Source organism: Mobula birostris, chromosome 22 (assembly GCF_030028105.1).
Source record: "Mobula birostris isolate sMobBir1 chromosome 22, sMobBir1.hap1, whole genome shotgun sequence".
In the NCBI taxonomy this organism is placed as follows: Eukaryota; Metazoa; Chordata; class Chondrichthyes; order Myliobatiformes; family Myliobatidae; genus Mobula; species Mobula birostris.
In genome coordinates this window covers 31,889,572-31,909,658 of record NC_092391.1, presented here as the reverse complement: position 1 = coordinate 31,909,658, position 20,087 = coordinate 31,889,572, and the positions used below count along the sequence as shown (strand labels likewise).

The 20,087-nt window shown below is 40.9% G+C and overlaps 1 protein-coding gene across 4 annotated transcripts in view; it reads left to right on the top strand.

The window, feature by feature from the left end:
* The window catches only part of LOC140186350 (astrotactin-2-like), a 1,795,681-nt gene that overhangs the window by 88,825 nt on the left and 1,686,769 nt on the right, over positions 1-20,087 (top strand). The gene's annotated exons all lie outside the window — the stretch shown is intronic.

Here is a 20,087-nt window from a genome sequence, read left to right as displayed (position 1 = left end):
ACCCTCCAACGGAGGAGTTGTAAAGTTTGATGGCCACAGGCAGGAATGACTTCCTATGACACTCAGTGCTGCATCTCGGTGGAATGAGCCTCTGGCTGAATGTACTCCTGTGCCCACCCAGTACATTATGTAGTGGATGGGAGACGTTGACCAAGATGGCATGCAACTTAGACAGCATCCTCTTTTCAGACACCACCGTGAGAGAGTCCAGTTCCATCCCCACAACATCACTGGCCTTACGAATGAGTTTGTTGATTCTGTTGGTGTCTGCCACCCTCAGCCTGCTGCCCCAGCGCACAACAGCAAACATGATAGCACTGGCCACCAGAGACTCGTAGAACATCCTCAGCATCGTCTGGCAGATGTTAAAGGACCTCAGTCTCCTCAGGAAATAGAGACGGCTCTGCCCCTTCTTGTAGACAGCCTCAGTGTTCTTTGACCAGTCCAGTTTATTGTCAATTCGTATCCCCAGGTATTAGTAATCCTCCACCATGTCCACACTGACCTCCTGGATGGAAACAGGGGTCACCGGTACCTTAGCTCTCCTCAGGTCTACCACCAGCTCCTTAGTCTTTTTTACATTAAGCTGCAGATAATTCTGCTCACACCATGTGACAAAGTTTCCTACCGTAGCCCTGTACTCAGCCTCATCTCCCTTGTTGATGCATCCAACTATGGCAGAGTCATCCGAAAACTTCTGAAGATGACAAGACTCTGTGCAGTAATTGAAGTCCGAGGTGTAAATGGTGAAGAGAAAGCGAGACAAGACAGTCCCCTGTGGAGCCCCAGTGATGCTGGTCACTCTGTCGGACACACAGTGTTGCAAGCACACGTACTGTGGTCTGCCAGTCAGGTAATCAAGAATCATGATATGATATATGCAAATACATGGGTGAAGTTGGTTATCATTGAAGCCAATACAATAGCAGTTAAGATATGGAAGTTCAATGCACATAGTCCTCTGTGCAATTAATACATGCAAAAGAAAATTAATTTCTGTCCTTGTGACATGAAAGCACTCTTCGTTCTTTGCAATACTTGTAAAAGCTTCCACAATAATGTTTAAAATGGATCAGACAGTTTTCTATTTACTCTGTCAGGTAATTACCCTGACATTGTTTATCTGTTATTTATCTGTAAGAGAATGTCGCTAACTTTATAATCTTGTATTTAGTGCTTTTAGAATCTTGGGGGTGTGTGTGTGTATGTGTGTGTGTGTGTGTGTGGTATCTCATTGGCTCGAAAGCACTGTGAAACATATTGAGGGCTATGAAAGGTATCAGTCTGTAGGAGAGTGATAGACAGGCTGCAGGCAAGTTGATGAAAGTATGGAATTAGTAAATGTGAGTGTTGTTGATTCTCAGGAACCTGCTGTGCAGAAGAGTTTGTTTCCATGAAGTATGACTGAATAATCATGCTGCTTCACTATGTGTGCATCTGCTGTTTAGTTAATACAGCAGTACTGTGAATTTATATTTTTTCTTTGTTGAAAATGTTTATGAAGTTCAGTGTACTGGTGATTCTTCACCCACTTACACACTTCAGCTTCATAACTTGTTAAAGTTAACTTACGGCTCTTGGATTTCTGCTTTTACTGTTATGACCGTTATGGCAAAAATGGGACAATGTACCCAAAGGTGCTCAAATGCAGTGGGTCAATTGAATAGGCCTTTTGTCAGATCATTAAAGGCAGAATATTGTAATTATACCAATAACCAATATATTTGTGTAGTACCTTTGGAAGTGTATTGTTTGGGTCAAAGGATTTGATAAGAATTTGTGAACTGGATCCAAATTTGGCCAGGTGATAGGAGCCAGAAGGTAGTGGTGGAAAAGTGAATTTCTGACTAGAAATCAGTAACAAGTGATGTATCGTAAGGAATTGTACATACTGTATATACACAAAGATGCCATCACCATATTCATTCAGTGTTCACTATCAAGTACTCCTGTACCTAACAAAGTGATCACTGAGTGTATATTCACAGTCTTCTGCTGCTGTAGCACGTCCACTTCAAGGATCAATATGTTATGTGCTCAGAGATGATCTTCTGCCCACCACTTTTGTAAAGCAAGGTTATTTGAGTTACTGTTGCCTTCCTGTCAGCTTGAACCAGACTGGCCAGTCTTCTCTGACCGTTCTCATTAATGAGACTTATTTACCCATTGAACTGCTGCTCAATGGATTTTTTTTGGTTTGTTTTTTACACCATTCTCTGTAAACTCTGGGGAAAATGTGTGTGAAAATCCCAAGAGATCGTCACTTTCTAAGGTACTCGAACCATGTTGTTTGGTATCAACCATCATTCCATGGTCAAAGTCATTTAGATCACATTTCTTCCTTCATTCTGATGCTTTGTCTGAACAACAACTAAACGTCTTGACCGTGACTGCATGCCTTTATACATTGAATTGCTACATGATTTGCATTAACGAGCTGGTGTACAGATGTATATATAATAAAGTGGCACTGAGTGTAGATATAAATGCTTTGGATAAGAATACAGGTAATTTGATCAGTAAGTTCGCAGAAAATGCAAAATTTTGTCAAAGATCAAGAGGAGGTTGTTGTAAGAATCCTGACCTGGCTGTAGTATACTCACTTTGTGATTCAATATATACAGATCCCACTATTCAACTATACTACCTTCTCTAGATATAAGAAGCTGATGCTTTAAATGAAAAGATGTAGAGCTTCGCTCCTCCTAAGTATTGAGGCATCACTGCAAAAGTCCATGTAGGTTTTAGTTGTTGCAAATCTGAAGTGAACACACATAAATTAGAAAATTTGGTTGTGGTGAGGTAAGGAGCAGCAAAAAGAATACCTGATTCACTTGGATGCTAAGAGTCTGTGAAATGTGATGGGGGAATTGGATATAACCATGCCATCATCAGTGATCTGCAATTTTCCACTAACATTCTGGAGTTTAACCCATATCATGGATGTGGTCAATAGAACAGACCTTAGGGCACAAGCAAGCCTATCTTCTGCCTGCTGCTGTTGTCCTCAATTATAAGGAACCTTTATCTGCAGGAGGTGTGTGTGTATGTGCATATGACAGTTATGTTGATATGTATGCTATAGTTTTTATGATTTGAATAGCTGTAATTGTCTACATGTTTTGAAGTGTTTGTGTTAAGGACATGGGATTTGCTGCTTCCACTTGATCTGATGTACAAGTTCATTACAGACTTCACTCAAATTCCTCCATGACATCACTTCAGCCAATAATCTTTCTGGCTTTTATATCATTTTTATTTTTACCTTCCTGTGATTCCATTAATAGAATCTATAAAATCTTGAAGTACCATATGTTTCAATTAAAATGGGGCTACTACAACGTTCTTCCTAATCTGCATCCTGGCATCCAACAGAGCCTGTGTTCTGTGATCAGCTCCTCTTTGGAGTGAAAAAAAAGTGTGCAATCAATGGGTTGAATAGACTACCTTCCTTAGCACAACAATTCCAAGTCTAGGTACAAGAATGCTATTGGTTGGTGTTGGTTTTATGAGGTATACATGAATAAAACACTTTGCAAGAATACAGGTGAGGTTACCTAACAAATTCCCCAAACCACTGGAGTGCTCATGTGAGACATATGCATGAAAATTGTGCACTGAAACAAACTGGACCTCAAGAGTTAATCAAAAGTTGACAGCTTGCTTATTGGCTACTACATTTCTGCATTATCTTCTCCAGAGTGAAATTTGCATACAAGATACCTGGGCTCTCTCCAACCGTGGTGCAGTTGCAATGAAACATTATGGATCTGAACCACGAAAGTAAGCAAGCACCAGGTAGAACCCCTGGTGTATGTGGAAGAATTGGAACTTAGCTAAACAAAGATGGGTTTTCTTCAGATTGTTTTTGTTTGGTTTGGCAACTTTGAAATGCAGAATAATAAATCCCAGAAAGGATTGCAGTTTCAAGGTGTGCAAGTAATGAGGAAGAACTGTCTAGGTTTGACAAGCTAATGCCACCCCTCCCCTCTTCTCCTGACTTCAGGAGAGAATATTACTGTCTGGCTAATACTGTATGTGGGGAATGGACCATACAGGGAGCTAGAACTGCACCAAATCTTGAGGAAAGCTGTAGCGGTGAAGGCTGGATAAAGAATATCAAGAGAAAGTAATACAACAACTAGATTTAGTACCTGTATTCAGTCTTGCACAACATACTGTGTAAAACATTGATGAATATGGAATTCTGTGTTCCCTTGGTAGAATCATTGTTTATGCACTGAAAGAATAAAATAGTATATCATGTGAATCTTTTTTTGAAATGTGAACTTTATTAGTTATTATACAGAAACTTTCATGAAGAGAGGTCATATCAATGAGTTGAATTGTATAACGTCAGCAAATAAATGTGATTCTAATTCGTAGAAACTTCTAGTCATCAATGAAAATTCCTTGGTTTGGAAGTGTCCTGCATGAATGGTTATTTGACATAATTCAATCAATTGTGAATGATTCTGTCTTTCATTTTTTCTGTGGTTTGATATTAAATGTTCATAGACTTAGCACTGGATGTAACATAAAATTTAGATCAAATGCATGGTAATTCCATGTGTGAATAAGTCAGGAACTGCCGAGGACGAGCAACTCTTCTGCACTGAGTAAGAAGGTAGAAAACTATGCAGCATTTGTGAACATGCATGAATAAATCAGCCCAAAAATAGACTGTTGTTTGTGCTGACAATTCATCCCATCCTTCCTGGATTGGAAGAAACGGGCATTGGTGAGTTTTGCTAATTGTACCCATCTGTCATAGGAGAACAAGTGACAATACTACACTGACAGTAGTCCAAATACTGATTCCATTCTACCTAGCTGAAAGATATTACCCAAGTGAATAGGCAGGAGTTTGGTAGATGGAGTATAATGAGGGAAAATGTTATATTCTCCATATTGGAAGGAAGAACAAAAAAGCAAAAGTTTTATTTTTTCAATATGGAATGGTATTAAATGAAATGGTTTAACACAAAGGGTTGTGTGTTTACTTGGCAATGAAATATAGATAACTAGAATGCAAAGGTATGTACAGTTGGACTTGTGTTCATTGGATTATAGAAAAATGAAAGGTGATTAGTGGAAGAATGGGACGATTGATCATTATGATTCTGATGCCTTAATTGAAGGAGCATTATTTCATTACAAGAGGTGGTTATGAGAAGAACTTTCTGCTGGAGAATATTGCTGACTTGTAGGTCATCCATGCCTGATGTTGTGGGGACGGAACTGGACTCTCACGGTGGTGTCTGAAAAGAGGATGCTGTCTAAGTTGCATGCCATCTTGGTCAATGTCTCCCATCCACTACATAATGTACTGGATGGGCACGGGAGTACATTCAGCCAGAGACTCATTCCTCCGAGATGCAGCACACAGCGTCATAGGATGTCATTCCTGCCTGTGGCCATCAAACTTTACAACTCCTCCCTTGGAGGGTCAGACACCCTGTGCCGATAGGCTGGTCCTGGACTTATTTCATAATTTACTGGCATAATTTACATATTACTATTTAACTATTTATGGTTCTATGACTGTTTATTATTTATGCTGGAACTATAATGAAAACCAATTTCCCCCTGGGATCAATAAAGTATGACTATGACTATGACTATGACTATTGCTTGAAGTCACTTTGCTAGAGATTGTTGTTTTATTTTATTATGTTCTAAGAATGAGCTGAAGCGCAAGAAAGGCATCCAAGAACAGCCATGAATTGCGGTCAGGATCTCAATATTAGTTTGCGGCCTTGATGGTAGACCAAGAGATATGTTTTACACAGGATGCCTCGTTAAATGCATTAGTTTAAGAACTAATTCATCAGGCCACATGGGAAGAAGAGAAATTCTGTTCAGCACGAGGCTGGAGAATGATATAGATTAGCTGTTGCATAGATGCACTTCATAACATTCCGATCATTAGAGCTCTTGGCTCCATGCAGGAATGGGAAGGTCAGTTAGTTGAGAAAGCCAGTGTTTGGAGACCTTGTGAATGTGGTAGGACATTGCTGAGGAGAGACCAAAATGTCCATTCAGTGTTTTGTTAAGTGTCATTTGTTCGAATCATTATTCAGTTAGCAGTGGTTGAATTTCCTTCATCTTCCACATTTTCCATTTGAACGCAGTTCATACTTGGGGACTAAACTCTCCTTAATTTGTATTTGTATGTGCATTTGTACTTATTTTATTTCTTACATCCAAGGGAGTAAAAATCTTTATGTTGTGTCTCTGTCGCAATGTACAAGCAACAAAGAGGGGAAATGTGGGAGGACATTGCCCAAATTAAGATTGTATATATAATTGTTTATTATACATGAATGTAGAGTCAGATATACAATCAGATAAATCTGATAGCCTGAAGAAAAAAGCTGTCCCAGAGCCTACTGGTCCTGCCTTAATACTGCGTCCCTTTGTGTCCTAATGCATAATTACTTATCTGGTAGAAGAAACTATTGAGAATCTGAAATCAGAATCCTATATATTATTAGTATAAATGTGATGGTGCACTGCGACGATTGGTACGCAAGCTGTTGATTTAATTCCCAGTCCATTATAATGAAGTTCACTTTGTATTTCAACAACATTTCCATTCATGTGAGGCAAAATTCCATGTAATGGCTACATCTGTTGAGTGGATTTGTTTTGTATAATCTGAGTGAGTTTAGGAGATTTCCTTCTCTCGCACAGGATAACTAAAACGTGGTGCTGTAATTCTGAAGGCATGCAATGAAAGTTGTAAGAGCAAATAGTCAAACGCAAGGCACCTCTACAAGAGCTGGTTACAGATCTTGTGTCTTCTACCAACATGAAGGGATTTATTCAGCACAGAGGTGAGGAGCAGTGCACACAGCATTTTCACAAACTTGTTGATAAGTTACAAGCTGCAAATCATTCCTACCCTTAATTCTTGGCTTCCTTTATAATGCCAAGTCTATCCCTCACTGTCAGAAACTATTCTTAACAAAGACTTATCTTGGCTGTAGACAGCACAGTTGGGAAATCAGTTCACTTTTTTGAGGAATTAATGACCTTCTAAGAATGATATATTTGCAAGATCTCTTTGATCAGTTGTTGTAATTGTAAAGACAGCTGCTCTATTAGTACTGCATAGGATGCTTTATTTGGAAGGATGTAATTAAACACAGTCAACTTTGCACAAATGTTTTTTATTTCTCAGGATTTTGTTCGAAATGGCAGGTCAGCATTTATAGCTCATCCCTAATTTCCCTTGAACTAAATATCTTGCTAGGACTTTCTTAATGGCATGTAAGAGTGAAACACATGGGTATAGAGTCCCATATTGAGTAGAAATAACAGATTTCTTCTTTCTGTTGGATATTAGTGAACTGTATGGGGCAATCCAGTAGTCATCAATGCTAACGCCAAGTTCTTCTGAAGTTAGAAATGACTAGTTAAATTAACCGTCATAGTGCATTTTGAACTCGTGGATTGCTGGATCATCTAGGGCTTTTAATTATTTGTGAAGTAATTTAATCACTGTGCCATTACTGTACCATCAATGCCTCATGGACACAGCTTTTACTCTCTTTGCTTGAATGGATGGATTTGTAAATCTTACAGAGAATTTGACAAGCTGTCTTAACTCTGAGAAAATAGAGGGGCGCAAGTCATTCAACTGACTGCCCTCTGTTATCTCATGCCTCTTTCTATGACCCTTTTATCCACTTGCTCGAGTAAGCACTTTACAGATTTATGCACTGCAATAACTATTCTCTTTTTAGGCATTTTGTGAACATTGACAGTATGTGTGCATAGACAAAAGGCATTGGAAAATTGAAGTTCTGCAGATGCTGAAAACCGTAAATCAGTTAAAAAAAAACCCACAAAACACTTGGATGATCAGATAGCATCTATGATGAGGAAGAAAACTGGTGACCTTCAATCAAAGCCAGTGGGTTTTTACAGTTTTCCTGGCACCACATGACAGATGTGTATAAATTAGAGAAAAATGACATTCAATTTAAAGGATTCCTCAGCAAATTATACATGAAATAGCCTATAAATTTATATATAGTTTATATATTTGCCTTTATTTCCAAGGAAGTTTGATTTGAATGAATGTAAGTTATTGTCTTGCTGCTTAAATTGCAAATTGCATGACAGCAAAGGAGGACATTGGCCAGCGATTCCACAACGAGGCAATGGTTTCCAACAGCAGATGTGTCTGATGCTGCTGCAGTGTTATTTCTGCATTTCCTGAAATTTACAATTATATACCAGTTAACATTCAATCCACTCGCTTCTCATAATTGAATCTCAAACCTCCATGTATGTATGCAGTGTCCTCCTATAATTATGCTGCATTTCATCCAATTTCCAATCAATTCCAAACACGAAGACTTATTGCACTGAAGAAATAAATCTATTCAGTCATGCCTTCCTATTTTGCTTTGGATGATATTTAGTTCATCTTGTTAATTTCAAGTACCTCTTTGGCTTCAGTCTTAGATCGTCACTCGTACTGACATTGACATGCGATATGTAGAAGTTTTAAAGGGTATTGGATGTCAAGTTTTCCTGAGCAGAAGAATATTGTCAGCAATTATTGATATTTCACAACTGAACTCCATTTAAGAAGAAATGTATCAATGTGGCAGGAAGATTTAAAATGATTTATTACGACTAATAAATCAATAGGAAAGAATACAAGGACATTACACACAGTCCATTTCAGCATTACCTTCAAGACCCACCAAACGTTCTTAAGCTTCTAAATGTCAATAGAGGGAAATTTGTCTGTCTTACTCCTTGATTTTTCCATGGAGGTGTATGGAAATGTTCTGTGTCTTTAATAAAAACCTTCCCTCGACTTTATTTTAAGATACTCTCTTTCTTCTGAGAAGCCATTAGGCAAAGCCCAATAACCATAAAAGTGCAATTATCAATTTCCAGGATAATTTTCCTTGCTTTGGAGGGCACTTGGTAGTTATTTTATCATTTTAAATCTATTTGCAATGATATTCTTTTTTTCCATGGAGTGATACTGCAGTGTGTTAGATGAAAACAAGTGGAAGGAGGAATGGATCTCTGAATGGAAGCAGAAAAATATTTTCCATGTGTAAATCCAAGTAATTACAGATTAGTTAACCACAGAGGATATTTCAGGTAAGCTGTATCTTGTCCTGTGTGCACATCTGCAAATGTCATCATACAACAAAAGACAGTAGGAAGAAAGAACCACGTTTCTCTTTACATCTAATGATTCCCATGATGTGCAGCTGAAATGTTCCACTCCTTCTCCCACCTGTTCTGAGATCAGATTCTGAATTCAGCACAGAATAAATTCCAATTTTATTTCCTAATCTCAGTGTCTAACCATCAGATTTTGAGGTGTGGGTGATTTTCTGTCTTTTATTAGTGTAATACAACATCAGGTTACTTCAACTGAAGATTGTTAATGATGTTGTTGAAGAGAAAGATATCACAATATGATCTGAGGAGAAATATATTTATTGAGATACAGCATGGAGCCCTTCCGGCCCTTCAAGCCACACTGCCTAACAACCCCTGATTTAACCCTAGCCCAATTACGAGACAATTGTGTTCTGTCTGATCTACAGTGGTAATAGACTAGCGATGCCTCAACATCACCATTCTCATCTTTGTTACATTCTCAGTCTCAAATATCTCTTCACTCCCTAGCTGTTTCGTATTTCCTGTGGTTATACAATCCTAACCCTCTCCAATGCAGGGCTTTTGCCCAATGCCTGAGCACTAATAGCCATTTCTTCAGCATGGACTGAGGGGCAGAGCAAAGTGACAATGACGTTAAACGGCGACTCCTTTGCTTGAATCTTCGGAAACAGGTTTACTTCCATCTTTGATATTTCTTTTTTCCCTTTTCTAGGTTCTTTTGAAGATCCTGACCTGGAGTTACACTCTGACTTCAGTTCTTTGTGGGAATGGGACCTGCTGAAATTAAGTGTGCCTATTGAAACCTATTGGTTTAAGCCCTGGAAGTCCATCTGTAAACTTTTGGTTCTCTACTTCTCTCTTTATAGTACATCTCAGAAGCCAACCTGTCCTAACATTTACGTAAAATTATGCTGCTTAATGCTTCTGTGAAGTTGTTCGTCCATCGTTGACGTTGATGAGGACCTCGACACCATTATGATGGTGTCGAGACTAGCGCGTGATTTGGATTTAAGTGAGGGAGAGTTGTGCAGCATCAGCCTCACTCTGTCTTCCCAATTCCCATCTGGATCCAGTGGCAAGACAGAGTCTAGACGGCTAGAGATGGCCAGGACGTCTTCTGTGAAGTAGCTGGAGAATCTTTAGCTAGGTTAAACAATCACCTTCCTATTAAATCACCCTGGACCCCCACCTCCTTCCTTTTTTTTCCCATGGTTCTTTCCATTCTTCTATCAGATTCCTTCCTTTCTAGCCCTCATACTTTCCCCTCAACCTGACTTCACCTATCACCATCCAGCTAGCTTCCTTTCTCTCCCCCCTCCTTTCTATTCTGGCATCTTCCCCCATCCTTTTCAGTCCTGAAGAAGAGTCTCAGCCTGAAATGTCAACCATCTATCAATTTCCAGAGATGCAGCCTGACCTGCTGAGTTCCTCCACCATTCAGTGTGTTGCTTTGGATTTCCAGTATCTGCAGAATTTTCATGTTTACAAATAGATTGAGTTTTTGTTATACACAATTGCATATGAATATTGTAAGATGACTTTATAGGTGACTCCATAGTCATTATGACAATTACTCTTGAGGTATTTTCCACATAATGAATTTAAAAGCTCTTCAGTTCTCTACATATAAGAGGATGTAGATGTTGGATAAAATAGTCGACGGTTGAAAGAGAATAAATTTCCCCTCACCATCCAATGTCACAAGATTTGCCCAAAAATAAGCTCATCTGATTGGGTGATTTGACTCCAAAATACTGGAGTAGGTTATCTTCCTTGGGTGTGGAAACCACAAACCTCCAGTCAGCATCAGAATCGGTATCAGATGATGCCCGAATATAAAGTCCATACACTATGTCAAGCCAAATTTTTCGTGGATTTTTCCTTTTGCTCTTTATCAATGAGAAAAAAAAAATTGCTTAGAAAATGTCAATTCATTTGACATAAGAAGTCTGCTTCCTGACACCTTTAGATGGAAATGTAAATGGTGATTGACAGTTCATCGCCACTGAATTTGGTAGCACTGTTTGAATCCCTGCAGTCAGCAGATTTCTGGGCTTTCTGCCTTTTTAGTCTTTATACCTAATTGTTGGCAGCCTGTCAGTCATATCTGTATCCAGCACTATCTATTGTAAGATCTGTGATTGAATAAACAATCAGTCACCATAGATGAACATTGTCAGCATGGAAATCATTTCAGGGCATGAAATGCCTTTTGTGATGTTTAAAAATAAGGAAGGAGTTGAAGGTTCACTTGATAAATATAATTGCACAGAGCTAGTTGGCAAATGCCACTTCATGAGAAACATTTCACATATTAAAACAACACCTATAAACACAAGAGATTCTACAGATGCTACACACACTCAATGCCGAAGGAATGCAGCAGGGCCGTGAAATGAATAGTCAACGTTGGGGGCCTTAACCTTTTAGCAAGTCTGGAAAGGACGTGGGAAGAAGCCAGAATAAGAAAGTGGGGTGAGGGGAAGGAGTATAAGCTAGAAGGAGATCGAAGGTGGGTAGGGGAAGCAGCTTGAAATAAGAAGCTGGGAGGTAATAAGTGGAAAAGGTAAAGGCCTGGAGAAGAAGGAATCTAATGGGATGGGAGAGTGAACCACGGGAGAAAGGCAAAGAGGAGAAGCAACACAGAGATTTGATAGGCAGTTGAGAGGAAGAGAACAGTAAGAGTTAGCCCAGAGTGGGGAATTGAAGAGAATTAAAACAACTGTCTAACTTTCAATCGACACTGTAGAATGTGTTCTTAATTTTTGAGTGAGATAACCTAACCAATGTAAATATGACTTTCTTTTTGTATGTTGGAAAAATCCTTAAATTTCTCCTCTATAGCCAGATTGTGAGATCAAAAAAATTAAGATTTCCTTTTTCTCAGCAGCTAGCTCACTCTTTAGTCAACATGAGGAAGCTGGGGAAGTCAGGTCCACGGCTGCCTCAGGGATTTCTACAACTGGACAGATGGCAATTTCTTCTTTCCTCGCAATCTGAACAGCTGGATTCAGCTGCTGGGGAAAACCTGATCAAGGCAGTAACTCCAGCTGATCTGTTGTATTTTTTTGAATTGAGATTTAAGAACTCCAGAGGAACCAGCGTAATTATACAGTGGTTAAATTGACCCAAGGGCATTTCAAGTCTTCCAGCCAAATTGCAGTTATCGAAGCAGTATTTAACTCAGCAATCTCGACTTGACATCTCCCTAATACGTGTCAAGAATTTCTCCCGTAATTGTCTGAGCGTAAAGATCCGTGAACATGGCTAACCTTTATTTTGTTAGCTAATCTTGTAGATGAGGCATTGGGATTCTTTCTCTGTGGTGACTATTGCAACTTGGCCTGATTGCAAATTCTTCTTAGAACTGCCGGTGTACTTATTCAGAAGTGACAATAATAATTAAGAAGGAGAATCCTGGTTGGTGCAGTAGTCCAAGTTCTATGTAAGTAATCCAGAAATCTGGATTATTGATCTGAAGAATGGAGTTTAAGATCCTACAGGAAATTTCATTAAAAATAGTTTATTGACCATGAATTTATCAAATTGTGGTCGAAATCCCTCTAGTTCACTCATGAATCAAGGAGGGAAATTCAACTTCCTTAACTGGTCTCTTTGTGACTCTACACAAAACAATATATTCAAAGGTTCCTTTGTTATCAAAGTATGTATCCATATACAACTCTGAAATTTATCTTCTCCAGATAGCCATGAAACAAAGCAAGAACATGAAAGTCATTCAGAGAGAAACATCAAACGCACTCCCCACCATACAAAAAAGAATGGCATCCCAATCATCAAACCCCAATCCCCTCCCTTTGCACAAAACAGAGCAAGAACATTGACCCCCAGAGAACCCCTCTCCCGCATAAAAAAACTAACAGAGCACAACAGAACATCAGCCCCCAAACACCCTCCTCTCACACCACAAAAGGGGAAAGCAATGGGCAATAAAAAAACACAGAATATAAAAGCCTTAAGTCTGAAAATGTCCACAGTCCATAAATGCAACAGTCCAATCCATACATTTGATGTGCCAATGGCCAGATAAAGGGAAAAGTTGTCAGCAGTCCCATTTCGAATGGGGTTTCTATTTTGCCATAAGGAAGTAGACATCTCTTTGTGTGATTGATGAAATGTGCCCAATCAATTTCACAGCTTGGCCAAGGGAAGACTTAGTGACAAAGATCTTGTTCTTAGCCAGACCTGATCCCCAATAATTGCAAAAATAAGTAGAGAATCTTGCATTCTTAAGACAGATTCGTAGGAGGATATTTTTCCTAGCAGCACATAAGCATCATATATATTGAGATGTATTCGTAACATTGCAGGAAGAACTTAATGTTGAATTGAGAGTCTGATGCAGTTAAACAGTGACACTAGACTATTCAGTGTCAGGCCTGCAGGTCAGGCAGTAGCTATGCAAAGATTAACACAGTTTATTCTTCAGGTTGGAGATCCTTCAATGGAGATGAGGCCTTCAGTTAGGAGTTGTGAAAATTCACAGCTCTGTAGCTCCGAGTGCAGCGGAGGTTGAGTTATGCAATATATTGAAGGCCAAGGTGGACAAGGCTCATAGGACATTGGCTTGGTTTGAAGACTAAAGGAGATAAGTCAAGGATGATGGGGAACTGGTAAGAAATAAGTGGATTTATGGCCAAAATCAATGATGGAGTAATCTTTCAGAGTCTTGTAGTCTATCTCCACCCCACCCCCACCATTTTAATTTTGTTTCTATTGGCTTCTTGTATCATATCTATATAAATCTGAACAGTTTAAAATACTAAGAGTTTTGCCTCCTTCAATGTCCTCTCCCAGTACCAATAAAGCTTTGTTTTACTTCCAAAATGCTGCCTATCAGAGTATTGAAGACTCATTTTAACTTAGTTATTTGTTGTATTTTTTTCTCACGGTAACACGTTGAAGCTGCACCCTCTCTAACATGCTGGTGGAGAGAGTTTCACTTGTTTTTTTAGTGCTGGAATTAGTTACATTCGGACATGTCTCGTTAGCGTGGCAGCAGGATGGCCGCACTGTGTATTCCAGGGACCAATTGATTGCGCTCATGCCCGCCAGTTTAGCGAACAGAGCCGTGGACATACCGGCTGAAATCTGGAGGAAAACACACAGAGGATGCAGAGGGGGATCAAAAAGAGGGGGAAGAGGACCGGGTCGAGACAACAGAGGCTTTTGGAGAAGAGAAGTTTTAAGCTGTGCCTCCCCTCTCTTATCATGGGAAATGTGAGATCGCTGGGGAATAAAATGGACGAACTGACTGCGCTTGTCAGGAGTCAGAAAACATTTCGGGAGAGCAGTGTCATGTGCTTCACTGAGACGTGGCTGCATGAGGACATACCCAATCAAAGCGTTTCCATAGAGGGCTTCCAGACCATTCAAGCTGACCAGAATTGCACGGAGAGCGGTAAGCGTAAAGGAAGGGGGCTGGCGGTTCTGGCGGGGCTGACGTCGGCGTGTAACAGCATTTACACTGTCATAGCCAGACTACAAACCCAGCACCCGAGTGTCCTCATTACCATCTCGGGTTACCATGGCTAGAACACTGCCCAACTTCACGCAGTATGTGAGCTATACAACCAGAGGCAGAGGACGCTGGATTTGATGTACGCTAACGTTAAAGATGCAAACAGCTCCTCTCCCCTCCCCCCACTGGGAAGGTCAGATCATAACCTGGTGCATCTAAAACCCTGCTACGTGCCTCGAGTGAAGAGTAAACCTGCAACTTCGAGGACAGTGAGGAAATGGTCGGAGGAGGCTTATGAGGCGCTCCAGGGTTGTTCTGAGGTGACAGACTGGCAGGCACTCTGTGAGCCACATGGAGAGGATATTGATGGGCTCACAGAGTGCATCACTGATTACATCAACTCCTGTGTGGACTGCAATGTTCCGACAAAAACTGTCCTTTGTTATTCAAATAACAAGCCATGGGTGACAAAGGACATTAAGGGCATCCTGAACGCTAAAAAGAGGGTGTTTAGAGATGGAAATAGGGAGAAGCTGAGGGCAATACAGAGTTACCTGAATGCCAGGATCATGGAGGCTAAAGACAAGTACAGGAGAAAGCTTGAGTGGAAACACCAGCAGAACAACATGAGAGAGGTCTGGAGGGGGATGAGGACCATCACTGGGTTCCGGCAAACTAGCAAAAGAGGAGCGGAACTTAACCTGTTCTTTAACAGACTTGACAGTGTGGCCCCTGCCCATCCCACACATGAGCCATCTGTTGTCAGCCCCCAACCAACACATATTCCACTCTCCCCTCCTACCCCTCCTCACAGTCCCCGACCCTGCTCTCATGACTATACCCCTTCCCCACACGAAACCACCACGGTGGGCTTCACAGCTCTACAGGTGAGAAGACAGCTGAAACGTCTCAACCCAAGCAAGGCTGCAGGACCGGATGGTTTCATTACCAGGGTGCTCAAAGCCTGTGCCCCTCAGCTATGTGGAGTACTTCGTCATGTATTCAACCTGAGCTTGAGGCCCTGGAGGGTTCCTGTATTGTGGAAGACGTCCTGCCTCGTCCCTGTGCCGAAGACGCTGCGCCCCAGTGGCCTCAATGACTACAGACCGGTGGCACTGACCTCCCACATCATGAAGACCCTGGAGAGACTTGTTCTGGAGCTGCTCCGGCCTATGGTCAGGCCACACTTAGATCCCCTCCAGTTCGCCTACCAGCCCCGACTAGGAGTTGAGGATGCCATCGTCTTCCTGCTGAACCGTGTCTACACCCACCTGGACAAGCCAGCGAGCACTGTGAGGGTCATGTTTTTTGACTTATCCAGTGTGTTCAACACCATCTGCCCTGCCCTGCTGGGGGAGAAGCTGACAGCGATGCAGGTGGATGCTTCCCTGGTATCATGGATCCTTGATTACCTGACTGGCAGACCACAGTACGTGTGCTTGCAACACTGTGTGTCTGACAGAGTGATCAGCAGCACTGGGGCTCCACAGGAGATTGTCTTGTCTCCCTTTCTCTTCACCATTTACACCTCGGACTTCAACTACTGCACGGAGTCTTGTCATCTTCAGAAGTTTTTGGATGACTCTGCCATAGTTGGATGCATCAGCAAGGGAGATGAGGCTGAGTACGGGGCTACGGTAGGAAACTTTGTCACATGGTGTGAGCAGAATTACCTGCAGCTTAATGTGAAAAAGACTAAGAAGCTGGTGGTAGACCTGAGGAGAGCTAAGGTACCGGTGACCCCTGTTTCCATGCAGGGGGTCAGTGTGGACATGGTGGAGGATTACTAATACCTGGGGATACAAATTGATAATAAGCTGGACTGGTCAAAGAACACTGAGGCTGTCTACAAGAAGGGTCAGAGCCATCTCTATTTCCTGAGGAGACTGAGGTCCTTTAACATCTGCCGGATGATGCTGAGGATGTTCTACGAGTCTGTGGTGGCCAGTGCTATCATGTTTGCTGTTGTGTGCTGGGGCAGCAGGCTGAGGGTGGCAGACACCAACAGAATCAACAAACTCATTCGTAAGGCCAGTGATGTTGCGGGGATGGAACTGGACTCTCTCACGGTGGTGTCTGAAAAGAAGATGCTGTCTAAGTTGCATGCCATCTTGGTCAATGTCTCCCATCCACTACATAATGTACTAGGTGGGCACAGGAATACATTCAGCCAGAGACTCATTCCACCGAGATGCAGCACTGAGCGTCGTAGGAAGTCATTCCTGCCTGTGGTCATCAAAGTTTACAACTCCTCCGTTGGAGGGTCAGACATCCTGAGCCAATAGGCTGGTCCTGGACTTATTTCATAATTTACTGGCATAATTTACATATTACTATTTAACTATTTATGGTTCTATTACTATTTATTATTTATGGAGCAACTGTAACGAAAACCAATTTCCCCAGGGATTAATAAAGTATGACTATGACTATGACTATGACTATTTCTAAAGCACACAGTGTAAAGTCAACAGTGGTGACTGAATACTGTGGATGCTGACATATGGAGGAAAGGAGAGATGGGGGAGTTCGGCATGTCAGGTAGCATCAGTAGAGGGAAATGGGCAGTCAAGGATGCATGTCTCAAAGTGAGAAGCAACACTCACAACATGCTGGAGGAACTCAGCAGGTCAGACAGCATCCGTGGAAACGATGAGTCGACGTTTCCAAGCATCTGCAGATTATTTTGTGTTCATAAAGTGAGAACACTGGCCAGCATTTCTCAGCACTTCTCCATGTCTTGTGGCAATTCAGAAGATATACAGTATTAGTACAGAGACCAAACAAGCAACAATGGTCAACAATTTTGGGAAAAAACAATACATCAAGATGTGATCAACATGTATTAGTAAAGTAACTCGAGGGAGACTAGATGCCAATGTAGAGAAAAATCTCCCTTTGTTGCTCCATTATTAAAAATATCAATAAATAGTGCCCTTCTCTTTAAAATAAAGGCTTTCAATTTGTATGGTACATTGTGTAACTTTAAGGCTATCCTGAAGTGTGATCCAACTCATCAAGCACTTCCTAAAGTCATGAAGAAAGTGCACAGAACATGAACAGGAGTATAAGGATGACCATCTCGCTGTTCTGTGTGATGCTGATTGAGGGGTAAGGCAATAGTCATGGCATTAAGAATAATGTCACCATTTCATGGAATGCTTTCTATCCAGTTTGAGAAACCTCAGCTTGACAAAGAATTATATAGTCATTAAGGCTGAAAGATGATGGTTCCTACAGTGTGGTATACATTTGTTACTACACTAGAGTTGGCAAAAAACGTGGTGCTGAAGTTTTTGAAAAAAGGTTTGAATCTATAAACCCCTTGAATGCCTGAGTCAAGGCTGATTATTTCAGTAAAAAGTAGTCCACTTGAGATAATTTAAAATGCCAAAATTATGTCTTTTTTCCCCTCAAAATTTTGATTTGAATCTGCATCTCTTTCAAATAACTTCTTAATTACTGTAATTAAACCTGTAATTAAGATCCTGAATGTGATTCACTTCAGATGAAACTATTAAAATCAATCTCTTTGATAATCCATTTAATCCTTTAATTCCATGGTAACCTATTCATCACATTCATCTTTTATAACTTTATATGCAAGTTTTTATTTTTTATGCTCAAGTATTTTAATACCAGGCTAATGTGAGTGAAAACTGAGTATCTCTTTGAAGGATGCGTGCTGAAGTTTGGAATTTTTGAGGATTGGCCTTCTACACCAATTGGTTGACTTGAACTCAAGCTGATATTTAAAATGATGCTGAGACCTCTGGATCTGTAATGAAGCAGCTTTAGGAAATGTGCCGTATTATTTTATAGCTTACATTGTGATATATTGAGCTGACTTGCCTCACTCTTAATAGCCAGAGAGTTATGAATGACCTCAATTCTTTAAATGTTAGCTGTTCAATAATACACTTTGTCAGCTTAACATACTCATTTTCTTTTAAAATAATTTGATATTGATGTACTTGAAATTCACAATTGACACAGGCCCCACTATCCTTACACTGTGGCGATGATTGCACCCACTTTCAGCATCCTTGCACTGAAGTAAATGTTGTTTTAGGACTCAACGACATTAGGATTGGGTCGTAAGGGAGGAAACCTTACGTGTATCCTTACTGATTGCTGTCCAGTGACTATCAACTGAAAATGCTGATCTTAATAGAAAAGCAGACAAAGTCATGGTGCAGATCGTGGAAAATCAAACGGTGAAATCTGTACTGCAAGTCAATATGGACGTTGAAGGTGAATTTCAAAGATCCAAAAGATTCAAAGTACATTTATTACCAGAGAATGTATGCAGTATACAAACCTGTGATTCACTTTGCCACAGACAGCCATGAATCAAAGAAAAGCATGGAACCTGTTCAAAGAAAAGATTCAGAGGTTCAAAAGTTCAATTTAATGTCAGAAATATATACAATATACATCCTGAACTGCTTTTTCTTCGCAAAACATCCACAAAAACAGAGAAGTGTCCTAAAGAATAAACAAAAGTTAAACGTGAGAACCCCAAAGTACCCCCCCAGCTCCCCCTCCCCTGCTCACGCGGCACCAAGGCAACGACATCCCCTCCCCCAGCAAAGAAAAGCACACCCGTTACCGAGCACAAGCGTGAGCTAAGCGATTCCAAAGACTCGGACCTTGCAGTTACCCCAAAGACTATCACTTTTCATCTGGCATTCAGCAGCCCACAGGTTCTGTCCCTCCCTGGCAAGGGAGAAGGAGGTGTCCCCCATTTTCACAGCGAGCAGGAGACATAACAATAACCACCTGCTGGTTTACGATGTTTAAAAAGTCCGTTTCCTCGCTCTTTTCGAACTCTGTGCCCGAAGATTGCAAAGATCTTGGGTCTTTGAGCCCATAGTGGAAGATTTTCCGGTCTCCCCGACGACACACAAGTCTCCTGCCATGACACCGACCCTTGATCCACCCGTCTCCAGAGCCCCGCGATCTTAGGCTTCCAAGCACGAGGCTGCCTCTCATGCTGAACCCTTGGCATGCCGAGCATCGGCCAGTCGTGAAACCCAGAGAACGGGACCCATTCCAGCATAGAACCGAAGTCTGTCTGTAACTCCAGGACAGGGTCTTCAAAAGAACCCTGAAAGGGAAAAACAAAGATACTAAAGATGAAAATAGAGCTGTTTCCGAAGATGCAAGCAAAGGAGTAACCGTTTAGCACCATCTTAACTCCACCTCCAAACTCCGTCGAACACTCAAAGTTACAAAACATGCAAATGGAAAAAAGAGAAACTCAGAATATAAAACATCAAACATCAAACATCAAACCACAGAATCATTGAAACAGTTTAGGAATGTCAAATTTAGTTGAGATCATTTCAATTTAGTACTCTGTTGTTTGTTGACTGCAGGGCCAGTCCACCCAGATCAAAACTGCACAAATTAGCAATAAAAAAAGGGGTAACCAGAA